Source organism: Vidua chalybeata, chromosome 5, assembly GCF_026979565.1.
Source record: "Vidua chalybeata isolate OUT-0048 chromosome 5, bVidCha1 merged haplotype, whole genome shotgun sequence".
In the NCBI taxonomy this organism is placed as follows: Eukaryota; Metazoa; Chordata; class Aves; order Passeriformes; family Viduidae; genus Vidua; species Vidua chalybeata.
In genome coordinates this window covers 31,614,335-31,633,339 of record NC_071534.1, presented here as the reverse complement: position 1 = coordinate 31,633,339, position 19,005 = coordinate 31,614,335, and the positions used below count along the sequence as shown (strand labels likewise).

General features: G+C 41.2%; 1 protein-coding gene across 1 annotated transcript in view; it reads left to right on the top strand.

The window, feature by feature from the left end:
* Nucleotides 1-654: 654 nt before the first annotated feature.
* Nucleotides 655-19,005, top strand: part of SHISAL1 (shisa like 1) — a 78,142-nt gene continuing 59,791 nt past the window's right edge. The window contains exon 1 of the mRNA XM_053944083.1: nt 655-792. The gene's annotated coding sequence lies outside the window, so the exon portion shown is untranslated. The remainder of the gene's footprint in view (nt 793-19,005) is intronic.

The following is a 19,005-nucleotide window of genomic DNA, read 5'->3' as shown; positions in this document are numbered from 1 at the left end:
ACCGCACGGCTCCGCTCCGGCCGCACCCGCCCTGCCAGCGCCCCCTCCCTCATCCATCCTCCCCGCAGCTCAGGAGGGCGGGCGGCGGCACCGCAGAGGCGGCCCGGCAGTGGCGGCAGCGCCCGGGCGGCGCGTCCCGTCCCTCCCCGGGGAAACCCCGCAAGAGGAGCAGGACAGGGAGAGGGCGGGGGGAGCGCCCCGCATCATCTCCATTGGCGATGCCGCCAGCGCCGCGTCCACCCCCATCCTGGCAGAGTGGCGCCGGGCTTTGCTGAGGTGAGTGGTCACCTCCGGGCAGCTCTGCCTGTCCCCGCTGCGATGTCACCGGCCGAGACGAGCAGCCCGCTCCGTACAGACAGGAACGCCGGGGGCCGGGGAAGTTTCCGTGCGGGACAGCGGAGCCAGCGCGGCGAGAGGCGGAACAGCCGCTCCGGAGCTCCAGCTGCGGTAGGGGACGCGTGTGGGAGCAGGGAGGCACCTGGAGAGCTGGCCCAGGTGGAGCGAGAGCAGCTGGTTGGAGAGGGGGTGGGGGGAGGAAGAGAGAAGGTGGAGAAGCGGGCGGGGACAGGAGGAGATGAGGGAGCCGGGGAAAGAGGTGGCAGCAGCAGCAGCTTCTGTGCATCGGTGCCTCATCCCCCCGCTCGCCGGCTGAAGCACCGTGCTCTGCTCCCCGAGGTTGGAGGTGCCACCGCTGCAGTTCCCGGCCACACGCCGGAGCCGCGCTCTCCTTCGTGGATTCGCCGGGCAACTATCGGGAAAAGTGGCTGTGCGCGGGCAGCGACTTAGCGCAAGGTGAGGGCTGGCGTGTCCATGTGTCTGTCTGTGCGGGGCCGGGCGGGTGGCGGTGCCGGACAGCGCTGCTTCGTGCGCTGCTGGAAACCTGCAGGCACCAGGAGCGGGCCAGAGCGCCCGGCCCGGCCCGACCCGCGTTGTGCTGCGCGGTGGCCGCCGTCGCTCCCCCGCGCAGCGCGGTGGCAGCAGCGCTCGGGAAACTTTGTGCGGTCCCCTTTGTGCGCGGGGAGCCGCGGCGTGTGCGCGCTGCGCTGTTGCTCGCCCAGCTCGATCCAGCTGCTGCCTGCGTGTCTGGCTGCGTTCGGCATCACTATTTATTTGCAGGGCTCGGGTATTAATCAGTCTTGCCGTGGAATGAAGCGGCGACTTGTTTCCATGACAACGGGACCCCTCGGAGCCTTCGGGGTTATCTGTTTGCCCGATTTTCTCTCCTTTCATATTCGTACTAGTACCGTTTTGTCACGGGGGACAAAAACAAGCGAATAAACCCTGTGGCCCCTCTTCGCTTTTCCTCCAACGCTCTACGATTTCCCCAGACTTATTTAAAGATACGTGGATGTGATTAAGCAAATGTCAGAGTTACACAAGGTTTCTGAGTATTTGTTCTGCTGCATTACCTCATTTAGCTGTAAAGCTCAAACTAAGATGTGGTCTGACTTGTCTCGTATTCAAAGTACTCCTGAGTTAGTGCTAAAAACTGTTGATTTTACTTATCTTTCTGCTTGTGTGTCATTTGGTAACACAGAAACCCTTGAGGAGCTTCATGTTGCAATCTCTGCTACAGCTGAGCTGGGAATCAGTGATGACTTCCTCTGTAACTTTGTCATCGTGCTGTGGTGTGACCTTGACAGGTCTTTTTAGGTTCTTCCTACCCCACTCTGCTCAGCAAAAGGAAATGTCACTCACTTGCACCTGTGCTCTGAGCTAATCAAGCAAAACACTTTATCTAAGATGGAATAGTGTTAAAACCGAGTATATGAGTGTATTGTCCTCTGTTACAAGTGAACATATGTTCCTTCTCCCTAATGGTAGTGGTAAAAATCCTCCTTTTTAACTCCAGTCTTTATTTAACATAGCACAGTGCCCCTAGTCTTCAAAAGATGTGAACTGTTACCATCCAGCTGAAAATAGTCGTTCAAAGGACGTTTTTAAATGCTTTCCTTGGTTAACATCTTCAGAATCGGGTAAAAATGAGAGTCTTTAGCATTCTGAAATTTGTGGAATATCCACTGTTACAAAGAGTACACCTCCAGTGAGAAGATGCAAGAGTAAGGAAAGAAAATACTGTGAAACTGAATGCCAGTCTTGATCACTTGCCTTAGCACTGCAACCTGAGAGGGACTTAAAAGATTTTTTTTTTAGCGAGAATGAGCAAACGCACACTTTTAACTATATGTTAGGTTAAACATCTGAAACTCTCCTGCAAATGTTCATAGTTTTGAAAGAGACAGTTTAATATGTAGTGTTATGTTGAGAAGCCTTGGGAGTGTGTAAGGAATGTTTTAGAATATTCAGTTCTGCGACACTGCCCAAGAGATGTTCAGTTGTGACTGTTTCAGATTACAGGAGTAGGAAGTTATAATAGTAGGGGAACTTCTGTATGAAGCATTCATTCACTCCTTCTCAGTGAATAAACTGTTATAAGATAACTCTCTTTTGTGTTGTGAGAGAGTCTATCCTCAGCTCCGTCCAGCAAAGTGCTAAAACATCTGCCTCATTCCAAATGCATTAGAGTAGGCAAATTCAAGCTTTTACTGAAATACCACTAAGGCCTGTGACCTTCACTTTTATATTCTGTTTTTTAGCAACTCAGTAGTGAGATACCTGTCTGAAAATATTTCTTATGAGTTGAGGACCATCACCAGCCACTAGTTACCAGTGAAGTAACTTAATGACAATCCCACAAACAGAAAGAAAGAAAAGAACAAAAATCTTAGTTGTCATCATGTCTCCTTTGGATGTAATTGACTTATATTTCCATGCTGAATAATTACATTTTTAGTACTTAGTGCTCCACAGGCAACACGAGTAGAGACGAAGTGAGAGATTTTACTCTGTGCTTTACATCTCTAAAGCTCAGCCTTTTATTATTGGTGGTAGTAAGAGCAACAGATATTCCAGTTGATTTTTCAAACCCTAGATGCCATGAGGGGGGGAAAAAAATTCTTAGTTATATTTTTTAAGACATAACAGACAGCAAGACAGATAATTTGTAACAAGCCCTTATTATTTTTCTAGATATTTTCAGAACAATAATCACTTAAGGTTGTGAGAAGGTATCTGAATATGTAAAACTGTCACTGATAAAGGTGTTTTGTTTGAGAGAGTGAGAAAAAGTACATAGACATGAAGGCTAAGACTATAAATATGGATAATGATACTGGTTTGCATTGTGTTTTACTCAACATTATACCAAAGTAACTTGGATATAATGTACACTGGTTTTTGTAAACAAAAATATTTCTAATGGTGTTCATATTCAAGATACCACAAATTGTTCAACCAGCCTATTGCTCAAACTTTGCTGTTGTGTGGAAATAGACTTAATATTCTTTGTTTCTCTGGTGTTGAAAGTCCCACACCTGGGATGAGTAAGTGCTGGACCAGTATTTAGAGGAGGTTGTTGAGCTCCTTTCTCTGCAACTGATCTACTCTGGACAAGTCACTGTACCCTTCTATTATAATTTTTCCCTACCCCCATTAATCATCATCATTCTTTGGAATGTAGAGTTTTGCTATATTTGCATATATTGTGCCTAGAGAGATCTCTGTGAAAGCAGCAAAATGTTAGTGCAGCACAATGACAAATTGTAGCCAACGTTTTTCCTGTCTAGGTCCTTGGTCACTGGCATCTATATACCAGTGAGATCGTTGGAGGTCAGTGTGAAGATGTTGTGGAGGAATTACTTCCAGGGCTAGTTCCTTAGCATTCATTTTGCTGATTATATTTGATGGAAACAGATTTCAGAGAAAAAGTTCATAGACCTGTACTCCAAAGGCTTGAAAATAAAGAATGGCCCATCATTGTTTTTCCTGTTTACTGTCAGGTTGGATGTACTGGTTTTCTGGATGGAAGAAGACCATTATGAATTTAAAATAGACGTATTGGCAGCAAGGGGCTTGTGAAGGGCAGAGAGCAGCCCTAAATATCCAAAATGATTTTTTTTTTTTTTGTGTGTGTGGCTTTTTTTTTTTTTTTTTTTTTTAGGAGAGGGTTAGGCAGGTGAGTTTCCAGGTATACTTTTTGAGTTCATAAAATGCACAACCTCATTTAACAGGAGCAAGTAACGGTGTTAGGAAGGTATGAGAGATGTTTCTGTAATTCCAGTTGGCAGCTCAATTATATTCTTCAAAAGCTACTGTAATGTGTTTATACTTCAAATGGTAGTGTACTTGATTTAGCTATAGGGTTTTTAGTTTGGTCTTCATTTCAAAATCAACCTAATAATCAATACTTCTGATAAACCAATCTTTTAGATTGAGGCAGGATTGTTTCATATGAAAGGTTTGCAGATGAAAACCTGACTTTTAAAGTGATATCTCTTCTATATGGTAGATTGACTTATGCTTTTCATTAGAATTTAATGGCCAAACTTAAGATAAAACAAAGACTGCATTTTTACATACCAGTGGTAATGTAAAACTCTCCTGTTTCTGTCATTTTATTTTTTTAAAAAATGAACCTTCTTAAATGTGAAGGTGTAAAAAAGCTCCTTTCTGACCTTTCACTTACTCACCATATTTTTAATGAACCATGTATAATAATTTCAAAATTACTTAGGCTTTTAAGGCCCAAGTTTGAAACAAGCCGAAGAAATCTGTGTTTTAAAAATGCATTCTGGAGAGATGCCTCTCCCCTGTCTCTGAAATGCCTGATTATTCACATGCTCAAACTCCCAAGTAATTTTGGAGGTTTTGGACCTGGGTGTGTTTTCTACTTGTAAAATAGAGATGTCAGCTCAAATTACTTTGAAATTCAAGTTCCTCTCATACCTGTATTGCTCAGAGTGATGGGCTCAGCAGCACCTCAGCCATGAGAAGATGCTGCTGCTGTGCCTTTTCTCTTCAGCTGCCAGGACAGGCTGGCAGGGGGAAGGAGCCAGGGGGTGAAACTGGGATTTTCTCTGGGGATAAGGCAGGGAGAGGCATCCCCTCTGTATGTGCTGCAGCCCTTCTGCTTCTCCTGTGGGAGTCCCTTGATTTGTAGACTGACCTTTCCACACCAGTGAAGCTTAGCAGGCCCTCCCAATTTTCTCACTTCATGCCAAGATCTCTGATTTGCAGACAGGGAGTCTGTTCCTGCTCTATTTGGAGGCAAGGGCTGATTTCCATAGGAACAAGATGTATTCCTAAACATACTTCAGTAGCTAGAAAGAAACTTCCTAATAAAGACCCAAGCTCATATAACACAGAACATGAAGCATTGTTCTGAGCTTCACTTCAGAGCTCTTAGCAGAAACAGGGCTGCAGACTAAGCACTGCAAGCAGCAAATCTCAGGGCATTCCTGGCAGCACTGTCAAGAATTATCCGCTCTCATTCTGCCCAGAGAAACAACTGAGGCTTCAGCAGGTTACCGATAAAATCTTATTTATTCTAATGAATGCCATTTGAGCCCGTTAGGTGATATCAGGAGCGAGCAGTGAGGTGTGATGTAGTAGCTGTTACACAAAGGATTTGCTATGTCAAACAGAAAAGGCAGCAGGATTTCAATTTACCCGAAGAAAGAAAATGCCCTCTTGCATGCTGATGTGTGAGACTCTTGGAAGTTACCAAGAAAAACTTTGGAATGCAATTCTGCTACTCTGATTTGTCGTACTCTAGCCAGACTAGTTCCTAACTAAAACTTTTTTTCTTCTTCTTTATTTGGATGGGGATTTTTTTTAGGTGGAGCTCTCACTGTACTGACATTCCTGAGTTGCTGTTTCACAACAATGAATCCTTTCCAGTTACAGGCTTTTTCTTTCAGAGGGGTTCAAATTAATCACCTAAAGGCTGTTGGGTGTCAAGGGTTTCCAAATATAACTCATCGGTATCTGTGATTCCTTTATTTCCCAAATCCGTGTATTCCATTAATTTTGCCACTAGAAAGGCACTGTTCTGTCCAAGTAGAGCTGTCAGGGTGCAAGGAAGTGGTGGGAAGATAGAGATTAGTGCTTTTGCCATCTGTGTTGCATTCCCATACATGAGAGCCTCAGGGCTGCTTTTTCACACAATTTTCAGCTTGTGGTAGTCAGAGTATAATTTTCTCTGGTTATCTCCCATCTTGGACTGGTTTGTTTTTGTGGTGAACATTTGGGGAAATGCATTTTTTCCCCTTGCGGTATCTTAACAGCATCAACATTTGTTAAATTATTCTTTACTTACTGCCCAGTAATTAGTATATTTATTAAAATTTTAAAAAAGCTTTGTCTTGTAAACCATGTAGCATATGTGCTTTCCCCTTATGTGACTTTTCAGGTAATTACTATTTTAACAGTTGAAAATATAGACAAAAGTCTAGAGAGATGAACTTTTCCAAGGAAATTGCATCCACTTCAGACACTTTATTTTGCGTGGCAAATATAAATGTTCAATATGCATTAAACTCCAGAGTTTATTTAGGGTTCTTCGTTCATGTCTTGTTTCAGTATGACCATTGCATATAATTGGACAGAAAGCTGCCAAGATAATAGACCAAGCTGCCTATCCTCAAGATACAAAACATTTCTATTTCTAAAGGTACACGTATCCCAAAATGCAGAGCTTGAACAAAAGACTGCTCAAATTATTTACTTGAAAGCTGCAGCCCAAAATTTTGTAGTCCTGAAGTTATCCCAAAGCAGGGAGTTGTCAAGAGTGTGTGAATGGAAATTAGTGGAAACTGAACAACATCTTCACAGGATGGGTTTCATTTCTATTTTGTCGTGAAATCAAGACATTAATTCTTTTAACACTCATATTGTCAGTTAAATTCCCCTTAGTGGTAAAGGAGCCCTGACCTGAATAAAATACTGGTTCAGTATCTGGCTTCTTGGGCTGTAATGCAAAAGTCATTGCATTACAAAATCAGTGAGTGGCTGCTCTCAGTACTGAAACCACTTCTCAGGGGCAAGTTCAGTATAATGCTCATTACCCTTTTTAATTGTGTGGAGTTTTAAGAGTAATTCATTGTGATTCTGCTGTGAAGTATTGTGATGTGGCAACATTTTGTTGATTAAAATGCTGGAAATTCATTTTTAGAAATACTATTGGCAGGGATTTAGAAACCTGGGCTCCAGCCAGGAAGTGAACAATCACTGCGAGGAGATTCTGTAGACACATCTTGGAGATTTATTAATTATTAATTATTACTTTGTGCTGCAGCCCCTCTCATCCCTGTTTGGGCAAGTCTGTGAATTTTTGTGGGAAATCGTGTAAGGGGCTGGCAGAGGGATTGCTGTAGTGCAGGGCCATTGGCCAGGGCAGTGGCACTGAGCCATGTCCTGTCCCACAGCCACTTCAGGGCAGGTGGCAAATGGAAAGGGTCCCGTGGTGCTGTTCTGCTTCTACCATGTGGTTTTTGACAAGTAGTTCTTCTGCGGGAAGAGCAGCAGGGTGCACAAATCACTGTGTTCACCTCTGCTGCAGAGATCAAGCCCTGTCACTCTTCTTGTCATTTCCCTTCCTTCTTTTCACTGTTCATCTCCCAGCTAGGGTGGGTCAAAGGCAGCTCCTTGAAATTCCAGAGGGTTTGTTTACCTCAGAAACAAATTTTACATGAGAAACTAGCTCATATATATTGTTGGTGATAATTGCTTTTTAGGAGCCTCATGCACAGAACTGTATTGATAAATTACGAGCTTGTCTTGCAACAATTAGCCTTTAATTTACAGTAGAAGGGCACAAGTGAAGAGTTACTGAACAGGGCTCTAACATTTCTTTAGTAGGAAATAACTGTTCTCAAGACAGGTATCCTACTTTTGCAAGTCCATGGCCAAATTCCTGTTTATTTGAATGGGAGCAGGGTCAAGCCCCATGTGCCTGAGGGCTGCTATTTTGAAAGTAAATCTTTGCTGAGTCCCCTCTGCTGGAATTGGGATGCACTCCTGGGCGGGAAGCTAAATACAATGAGAAATTAATGAGGAAGGGAATTGGCAGCAGTGGTACTACTTTTGCCTTTCTGCTCTTTATCACTGGGGCCATGATCTCATTGCAGCCACAGAGATGTGGTGGGAATACAGTCATGGATGGCTAAATTCCTTCTAGGAAAGCCAGGGCAGCAAGGCAAGGTGGTGGAGCTGCTGTTGATGGGATAGAGCCACTGGAATGTTCTGAGCTCTGCCAATGAGTGGGTGAAGAAGGAGTCAAGAGCTTATGGGTGTGTGAGGGTAGCCCTGGAACTAGCATCACAGGGAGGCTGTGCAGGCTCCCTTTCTGGAGAGATTCCAAAGCCACCTGGATGCAGTCCTGTGGAATGTGCTCTAGGTGATCCTTGAGCAGGGTGGGTTGGGCTGGATGATCTCGAGAGGTCCCTGCTAGCCCCATCCACTACCTGTGTCTGTGATCAGATTTCCACACTTTTGTGTCATGCAGTCCATTAATTCAGTCTTTGTTAGACAGTCTTTTTTCTCATAGTAACATGTTAATAGCAGAGAAAGTTCTATCAATCGTTACTCATTTAAGCCCTAAGGCCAGAATCTGAAGTTCGCTGCTTTTTTTTTTTTCTAGAATCTATTGGACAAGAGAGAAGTTAATATGGATGTACATGCACACATAGCTCTCCTTAAAATTAATTTGCATTACATGTGTTCATTTTGTGCTTCTCTATTGAGCTGCTCTCTGTGATGAGAGCTGCAAGCAGGTTAATCTTATGGCAAATTTTGGTTCAGGTTTTAACCTTGATTACTATTCCCTAACTCCACCTAGCTTCTCCCTAAACCTTCTGAGTTCAGACTGCAGTGGGAAATTTTCAGTAGCATGAACATGAGTTCAAGTGACTGAGAACTATTAATAATGCAATTTATTATTTATTTATTATTTATTATTCCTTTGTGTTGAATATAAATAACATAGCTCCAAACTTACTGCAGTGATGGAAATGAAATACAGAATAAACATGTTCACAAGGCTTCATGGTTTGAAACATTTAAGGCATTATTTTTCTCTTTTGATCACTGAAATTTAATCCAGTAGTCTTAAATCAGTGGTTATTATAGAACAACCTCAAAGCCTCAAGCCAGAGCTCCCACCATGGTTTTCAGGAGCACCCTGTACTGTGCTTGTGTCATAGAAAGCCCCAGTCACAGCTCTTGGTGCCAGTTGCTTTTCAAGGAAGATAAAAGAGGAGCAATATTCTCAAGGAAGTCATTCTTAAGGCATTCTTAAGCAGGATGTGTTTGTGTTACTGGTTTTTTTTTTTTTTTTTGATAATTAGGCACAGAAGGCAAGCACTGTTTTTGCTACCTCCTGCATATTTCAACAATTAAAAACCCTGTATGAAATAAATAATGCAAATGAAACTGTAGTGTGATCACTCACCATGATCAAAGCTAAGATTTCTCCTTAGTTTCTGAATTTGCTCTGCCTTCCCTGTTCTGTGTTGTCAGCCCTGTATCCTTTTTTGGATGGGCTTAGGCAGGCAAATGGAAATCTTGTCATTTGCTTTAGTTACAAAGGTTGGGATTGACTGAGTTTTGCAGTTTACTGCTGCCATGGGCTGGCTGCCCAGCAGCTGCCAACAAATTTCTAAAATGAGCCAGGCTTCTATATCAAAAGTATTTGTTGGGGTCTTCTTCCTCTTCGTGTCTTCCATGGGAAGTGGTGCTGGAGCCAGTAGCAATGGTTTTGTTTCAGGCAGTACTGATCAGAACTTGGAAAATAATTTTCCTGTTTCCTTTGCTTTTTCCTTTCCCTTTCCTTTCTGCCTGGTATGAAGTAACTATTCTGGTGTTTTAGTTTCAAGCATCAAAACCAAACAAATGTTTAGCCCATTTAAACATTAATTTCTTTTCTAATTTTCTTCCAATTCAGCTGCCAAAACAACAAAAAATGCCTGTCAGTTGCATGGTCCTTATGGAGGATTTGTATCTGGCACAGAGGGGCTCTCCACAAGAACATGTTTTATCCTGTGAATTGAGATGTTGAGCACAGATATGATCAGTTTGTTTCCAGAGCCATCATCATTGCAAGCCCTCAGAAATGCTATCCTCTTGCACAAGAGCATTTTCCATGGTTAAACAGCCAGAGACTTAGAGTTTGAAGAGTTTAGGAAACCACTAAAAACCCCCAAAGCTTTGTTGAAGGGAATAGATTACCTATGACCTTTTCTTGAAAACAAAGCTAAAACGTGGTCCCCAAGGAATTCGGTATCTTCAGTTCTTAAGCCCATAATGGCTCTGTTTATGATAGAATCACAATTTTTTAAATCCTCTTTCAGTAAGTGCAAAGAGTATTTTGTGACAAATACCTCTTGGGTTGTAAGGTAGAATTATCTCACATGTTGTTTCTGTATCCAAGCTGAGTGCAATCCATCAGAATTATGGTTTTATTCATTTGGGGGAGCAGGAAGAAGGATTTAACCAAAATTGAGTTTTCTAGCTATGAGTAGCAAAGCAGACCCAGTAAAGCGAGCCGTGTGTTCTACTGCTTGCTGCTGCTAACAAATGTAATGATACACCAAAAACTTAACACAGTGATCCAGCAAGAATTCATAGCAAGAATTAAAAAATTCAGAGCCTGAATTCTGAGGTACCAAATAGCAACGGATGCAATGGGAATTAATTGGGATGGCAGTTTCTCTGGCCTTCCTTCCCCTGTGAATGGGATCCAGAATTTTACCAACAAGCCAAGCAGAAAGGCCAATGCCTTAACATCCATAAATCAGCACCTAAACCTGAAGTTTGTTTTGTCATAAGAGTGAATGATCTCTGCAAATGTAATGATATGAGGAGTTCTGGCACATCAGAAGGATGAAACAATGTCTGAAGAACACATTGCTTTTACACAGAAGTAGTAAAGTGCCACTTAAAATTTAAAAAATAAATTCTTCTGCATGGTCTGGCTTTTTTAGTGGTGTGATGTGGCATCTTTTGGTCAAAGCTAAAGGTCACCAGAACACAAACCCTTCATTTGTTTTGCACCATATAAAGCACAATACAACCGAAAGTAAAGCTATCAAAACACAAGTGATCAGCAGGATGCAGTAAGGTATAAATAACTATACAATATTAGGTTCTTTAAAAATAAAATAAAAGTGAGGTCTCATTTCTGTTTTATTGTGACAGGAAAAGGGAATAGCTGCTTTCCTAGAAAAAATAGAAAAGAGTCACTGGTGTGACTCTTGGACTGGGCACATGACACAGGAGAAGGGTGTAAGAGTGGATGTTTGGATCAAGTTAAGCATCCTTCTAGCTTGTTACTATTACATGGGCTAGGTGTTTTATTATCTAAGTATAGGGAAATTGTATTTCACCAGATATACCCTCTCAGCTTCTGGCTGGCTGCCTCACAGGTGCATTCTGTCTGGCAGCAGAGTCAGTTTGGTGTTTAATAGCTGTTGGTGGGAGTTTTTATTCATAGAATTTGCCTAATTATTCTTGAAAGATAAGCAAGCTTTTGTCATAAAGAGAACAATTAAACTGCATGCTGTGTGGGAAAACCACCTCCTTTTGTTATTTTTCAAAGTGCTCTCTGATAATTCTTGTATTACGAGAAGTGATGCAGGATTGCTGTCTATTCAGTTTGTCAACACTTGTAAATTTTTCTAGACTTTTATCAAACTCCTTCCCAGCTGAATCTTCCTAGTCTGTTCAAATGCTTTGCATACAGAAAACATTTTACAGCCCTTACTATCCTTGTCATTCCTGATCCCTTTCCAGCTCTAGAGATGCAGAAAAATCATACCATGATATAATGAGATTTTCTTTCCCAGCCCTTTTATCTCATCAGCTTCTGAAGTTCTATCTGTTACTGAGTACTAAATCACTATCTGCATAGAACTGATGTGCATAATTTCATTATAGCTTTCCTGTCTCTCTAAGATGCAGTAGCCTGCCCAGTACTGAGGGAAAGGGATTTCCTCCCTGCATTACTTTGCATTTACCAGGATGAATTTCATTTACCATTTTATCCCCCTAGTTCCTCAGTGAGTGATGGATCCTGCTAGAATGATTTCTGGGTGAAGGCAAGGAAGTGTTCTCCAAGCTGTGGATGCTTTGAGGAGGGAGGGAGCTTAGTGTAAGAGAAAGTGTGTCTTGGGATTTGTTGTAGTTTTGAGGAATTGGAACTCCTGAATTCTCTGAAATAAATTTGGTCAAGCAATTCTCTTAATCCTGTGCAGTTCTTTGCCTTCTGGCACAGAGTCTTTGAAGGACTGAATAGGCAAAGCTTGCCAGAGTAACAGCGGGAATGTGGAAGCCCTGCTTTACTAGTTTTCAGCATCAAGGGCAGCAGTGGGAGAGGAAAAGAGACCTGGAATCACAAAAAAGGAGATAGAGGTTGGTCTTCACTGGAAGTCCGTTAACTTAGACACAGCATCTTGATGGCTGGATGACAGCAGTGGTATATGATCCACTGACAGCAGAGGCACTGATACCCTGCATGCACTCTGATCATCAGGGTTCTGTAGATGTTTGGCATTTCTCAGATGGCAGCACTAAAGCTCTTTCCCACTATGGTGTTGTGCTGTGTTTCTTGTACAGATTTAAAGTTTCTGTGATGGAAATGACTCTTGGTTTTTGCTCCCTGTGCAGAGTTTTGGTCAGTAGTAGGAATTGGGCTCTTTGGTGGTGAGAGAAGGGACCTTCAACATGATCACTTTCCCAGTGTTTATTCAGACTGCTTTAAAACTATGTGTTCTCAGGGATGCAGTTCCTCATACAAAAGATTCTTAAGATGTGTCTCCTCACCAAACAAGAAGAAAAACTTCTGAGGTTGTCAAATCTTCCTTCCCCTATAAAGTGTAAGTTTTATCCATGTGGAAACAATCCTTGTTTTCAGTGAGCCACAAGGTGTTGAGGGATTTTCCCTCCTAGTGCCTTTATCTTGACTAGAAGACAGGTAGTCAGCACCTCTTTGGGCAAGCAAGTTTCAGTTACTGGTGTCGCAAAAGAATTCGGTTTGTGGTAGAGTCACAGAGTGTGCTTAGCCAAAGTACTATGAAGACTGCTCTTTAGATAATAGTCCTCATGTGAGTTTGTCTCAAGGAGACAGAGCAATCACTGAACATTATAAACAACAAACAACAGCAACCTGGATCGAATGTTGAAGGAAATTGAGTTGTAGCATCTTTGTGGTCGCCTGAACAATCTGAGGTGCCTCCATTTGCAAATGTGGTATTAATGTTCTTTTTATTTTTAGGGAATTTACCTTCTTTCTTTGCTTTACTCTATGAATTCTAGTTCTTTCTAGAGCTGTTCAGACTCATGTTTAGTCATGCTATTTCTTTTAGGTTAAGACTTAAGTTTTACTAGAATTAACCTTTTATATCACCAAATATCTATGCTTTTCCTTTATTTGCCTTCTTTGCTGGGAAAGTAATCTACAGAATACATTTCTTTAATAGGTACCGTAAAGGTATTCTGAATTTCCAACAGCTTTATACATAACCTGGTGCTGTCTTAAGATACGGGGAATACATGGAGTCATTTATCTCTTAAGGTTTTTCCCCCTCATTCTCTTTCTACATATTTGATTGGTTCATTTCAGTCAGTATCTAAGTTCTACCTCCTTTTGTGCTGTAGGGGCATTCATACTCTGCTTGTACAGGTTATTCCAACAGCTATATGAGAGAAAAACCTCTGCTCTGTGTCTTAAGGCACAGACTGCTGAGTCCTTGAATTTTTGAGATCTGTTCTGTTACCATGTTAATATTGTCCTTGGACTCTGGGGTAGCAATTTGATATATGCAGGAATAGCCTGGCTAATGAACAACCAGTTAATCTCAGTGATGGGTAATTCCTCCTCCATTATGTGCTACACCTTTCTCAGTTCATTTACTGAAGCATTTTATTCTGTATTCTGCCGTGGCAAAAGCAAAGAGCTCTTGAATCTCTTGAAGCTCTTGAAGGAAGTTTAACTTCCTTCTGTGAAATGCCTTTTCTTTAAGTTTGGAGATCATGATTTAGCTAACTGCTGACTTGGGTATGCCAAACACAAATGTAATAAGCAGCCTGTTTAATTTCAAGCTGATAGTCTTGCTTATCTTCTCCTAAAACCTTCTACGCAACTCTGAAGCAGAATACTTTTGAATTAATTCTCCTACTGACATGGTTCTCAGCTATGTGTTATGCAAGCTCTGGTTCTTATGTGCTCTTATTAAGTGAAGTAATCCTCTTGTAGTCCCTGCATCTGTCCTTCACGTGGCAGGAAGTTACTGTGCTCTCAGTTTGCCAGAGGTCCATGGGCAATTTTCAGCATCAGATATCTTTTGCTTGTAACAGGCTGGGTTCTTTGGATTTTGCATAGTTGCTGTCCACTATATATAGTTGCGTTTTCTTCACTTGGCACATCCTTGTTTCCTCAAGAAAGTTCAAGGCCGCATCTTCCAGTGGTCTTCTTATGTTTCCCTGGTCTCTTTTCAGTGCCATATTCCTTATTTATTTCTAATGATGAGACCAACCGGTAGCTGTCCCTCTCTGTCACATTTGACTAAAAGACAATCAACTGCTGCCAGAAATAAGGTTTCCTAAAGCTGTCTCACCCTTAGCTAGTGGCCAGTGATAGTAGAGAAGATATGACTCTTTAGACTTGATGTAATCATGCACAACTGAATTCTCTCCACCCAGTGGAGTCAGCAGCACTTTCTTTGTCTTCCAAATTGAGATGTTCATATTGATTTGCATGTGGAAAGCCCCTCTCCACTGAACTGAGTATAGATACAGATCTGTGTGCTGCTGGAAGTTTCTAAAGATAGGTGAGAGGTGTCTGAATATCTGCCTGGGGAGTTCTGCTTAGGGACTCTTAACTCACCCCTCTTCTACAAGAGGCGTTTAGTGGACAGCAGATTCCTTGTCCTGGTGTAATTTTGGTGTGGTTTGGTTAGCTTTGTTTCTCTTCCTACAATACCATTCTGTGCTTGTTTGATTTTGGAAGTGAAGCACAGGGCACAGCAGTCTGTCCACCAGAGCTGGGCCCTTCACAGAGCTGTGCCTAGAGATGGGAAACAAGAGTGACCACATGTGATCAGTCCATCAGCATGGGCCAGCAGGCAGCTCCTGATTTAGATAATGAGAGTTTATCCAGAAGTCTTGTTCCCACCATCCCTCTCTTATTAGTGTCAATTATTGGATAAATACTCAAGCCACCCTTTTGATAAAGTTGATCTTGTTGAAGGAAAGAAAATGAGACAGTTCCCAGAAAACTCAAGCCTTGTGTATTCACTGCTGCCTAGCAATATCAAGTCTGACATTTTGAATAAGGCCCTTCACAGGTATGTGCAGCATTGTTTAACTAGTAATTCATTATGGATATTAATAGTTTGTTTCTTTATTTTAAGTTTCTTAAAATCTGTAACTTGCTGCCGTGGATTGGTCATGGTTGTTTAACCTTTGGATTCTCTGGAGATGAGAGAAGGGGGAGAGGGGATATATTGGTAAAAATCACACAAGGGTGCCCATTGTGTGGTACCAATTGAACAGATGTGGGCTAAAACAAAGCAGACATCAGTTGTTTGGATCTGGCACTCTGGGCAGCAAAACTGACACTGTTCCAAGTGCTCAAGGAATTCTTTCCAAGTCATTTGTAAATCGATTTAAAACTTTTCTCAATTATGAAGTATTACATGATGATTATTATGGAAATAAAAAATACCACCATTCCTCCTGTTTTCAGTTACGTTCTTCCTTACCTACATTGAGTCTTCAAATAATAGGAACAGGCTTTGAATTGTCATTCTGCATGACTGGTTTTAATTTCAAAGTGCATTTAGGGCAGAAGACTCTTTTTAATCGTGATAGTGTACAAAAAAACCTGCCCCATACCTGGCAGTCCAGTTACCAGTAGTAAGTAAGTGCTAATGTTTTTTAACTAAGTACGTTTTCCTAAATGTGAAAGAAATGCTCTTTTATTACTCAAAGGCAGATACTTGTTCAATTGTACTCCAGCCTGTGTTTTGCATAAATTTGCTTCCCATGTAGAGCATCCTTTTCATTTCTGCACCCTTATCGTTGCTAAGCGGCTTTCTCAGTTGTTGATCCATCTTCCCACTCTTCATTTTTATTAATATCCCATCTTTTATTAGAGTCTTGCTTCCATTTATATAGTGTGCCATGATTCAGCATAGTTAATAGGGGATTTTTATTGAAAGGCAGTAAAAGGGTTTTTGGAATAGCTTTTAAAACATATTGTATTAGGTTTGAAAATGAGGTTTGTCGCATTTAATGTCTTGAGACAATGTAGCTTAACCCAGGCAGACTACAGAAAATCCAGCTATTAAGTGAAGAATTTATATGATATTTAAAGTTTTCACTGAACCTGAAGTGGGTATTGTGGTAATGAAAATCACTGCTTTCCTGATGGTTCAGGGTTCAGGACTGCACAAGGTTGTGACTCATCTCCTTTTTCTAAACCTACTCCTTCTTCAAATACACAAAAAATCAAGAAAACAGGTGAGCTTAGTCTGTTCTTATGAGGATCTCTGAAAAAAACAAAACAAGTCCTGTTATATCTCATATATCTCATATATATGCACCTTATATATATAATATATGTGCCATTTATAACAATGTTTCATATGTATCACATATATTGTATATGTGATATACACATATACATATATCACATATTGTATTTGCCATGAATGATTATGTAATATATGATTTTTGTAATCATATTGTCATGTCATATATCACGTGTCATATGATGTTATATGTGTCATGTGGCACATGTCACAAGTATCAAATCCTATGTATTGTGTCACATTTATCACATGTTTCACATCCTTTTCAATCACTTTTGCACAAAGAACTGAGGACAGATAAAGCAGAAAAGTCTAAAATGCCATTTCCATTTTAGTGTGAAGTACAGTGGAGGAAGAAATTTTCAGAGGCAAGTTTTTTGTAATTCAGTTAAACTTGGGAATGTTTCAAAATCTTTGGAATCAGTTTCTGTTCGAAGGTGATGGTCCCATGAAGTATTCTCCCTTTTTCCAATACAGAATCCTTCTGGGTTGACCAAAAGGACTAACACAGTGATAAATTTGCAACATCCAAAGGGTGAAAGTCAAGCTGCTGTACACAGGGAGTCTTTTTCTTAAGGCACTCTGAATTTACCTGTCAGATTTTAAATTCAGAAATACTTCCAAGGAAAATAGAATATCCAAGAATATTTCTTGTTGCTTAAGATGAATGTCTAAAAATACATTATCTGGAAACACTACAGAAATCTTTCAAGTAATGAAGGAAATCACTTTCACATCACCTGTTCTCCAGAAGTAAAACTTGTGTTTGAGCACAAGTCATACTGCTTGAAATTATTGACAGAGTAATTTTTATCTTTAAAAAGCTTCACCTTAGAAGAGTGAGACATCAAAGAGGTCCAAGTCCATTAAGAGAAGGAGGATCTTTGATTTTTTTTTTTTTTTTGAGCATTCTGGCTCTTACTCTGCAAAGAACAGAGGGGATTGCATTGATGCTCAAGGATTGCAGTCCTGTGCCAGAGCTATGCTTGTCCAGGGGAGGAGGGTGTGCCTGCAGTGGCATGTCAGCACTCTGGTGGTTATTAGATAAATCTGTTACACTGATTCGCACACTTTAGACCCAAATTGTTGGTTGCTTTTGGAGTGCTGAGCAGCTGGATAGAATTTTTAGCCAGTGCATGGCTGAATAATAAAGTTCCACTCCAGGCTGTTGGGTGCTGTCTGCAGACTGGGCTTAAATTGAAAATGGAAATTACCTGTATGCACACTTTCAAATTGAATCATATTTGTGACAGCGAAGAAAATACTAGTGTTTGTATAAATAGTTATTTTTTGTTGTAAAACTGCTGATTTTCCTGATGAAAAGCCGCTCTCTTTATCTATTGGATTACCTTTTCCCAGTAAGAAGGCTCTGAAGGGCTCTGAAGGATTTAAATACTCATTTTTTAGTTATATTTTGGGTAACTTTTGAATGAATTAAGTTTCTCATAGCAGTGAGTCAGTGGGAGAATGAACATATTTATCTTCATATGAATGAGCAATCTGAGCCATATGTTTGCATGGTAGAACAATATGAATTATACAGAACATACAAAGTGGTTTTATTTTCAATAACAAATTTTATTAAAAGCAAAAAAAGTTTTAGTCTGGCTTTTAGTGGTAAAAATAGGTGGCATTAATATATATATATGGTGCAATATAAATACTTAATGCTTGTGATTATTTCTTCCCCTTCAGGCACAGCAAACCTCTCCAGAATGTTTTTTCATGCTCCAAATACAAAGGCAATTTGAAATACAATGCAATTGTTTTCCTGATTGGAGAAAAGCTGGATAATCTAGATGCTTTTCCCTGGTTGTGATACCAAAATGGAAGTTTCTACTAAGGTGTTCCTGGTGGTTCTGCTGTTTGCTCCATGTGAGTAGCTTCAGAGAGCCACTGATGTGCTCCTGTTTGGAGGAAGGCTGAACTCAGTTGGCTCTTGTTCCCTTCCACCTCTAAGACAAACAAAACAAACACTTTACTCAGGTTAACTGGCACCACTTTCAAGCACTGCTACACTCTGAAACCTCTTCTGTGGGAGATCTCCCTTTTTAATAGCAATATTTCCTTTCAAAAGCATGCTAATCACTCTCTTCCCATGGTAAGTTTGAAGATGTCTGTGGGTGGTCAGACCGATAGGACTGACCTGAATTTTTAAAATTACTGCTTTGGTTGCAGATGCTTTGTTTGTCCTTCACACGGACATTCTGCTGATCTGACTACATTACACAGCTGCAATTGAGACGGCTCAATTGAAACAGCTTGTTTCTAGTTCATTGGGCTGATATCCCCATAGGTCTCTTCTTAAGGGCATCTCTTTGTCTTGTATTTCAGGCATTTAGCAGCCAGTCAGAGACCTTCAAAAGTCAATGTGTTGCTTTGTGTTGCAATGTGTCAGTTGTGTGGTCAGTTTTACCTGAGTGGGTGCCAGGCACCTATCAAAGCGTCTCTACCACTGCCTCTCTCAGCTGGACAGAGGAGAAAAAAGGCTCAGGAGGTCAGAGAGGGGCAGGGAGAGATTCCTCCCCCTGTCACAGGAGAACCAGACTCGACTTGGGGAAATGGATTGAATTTATGA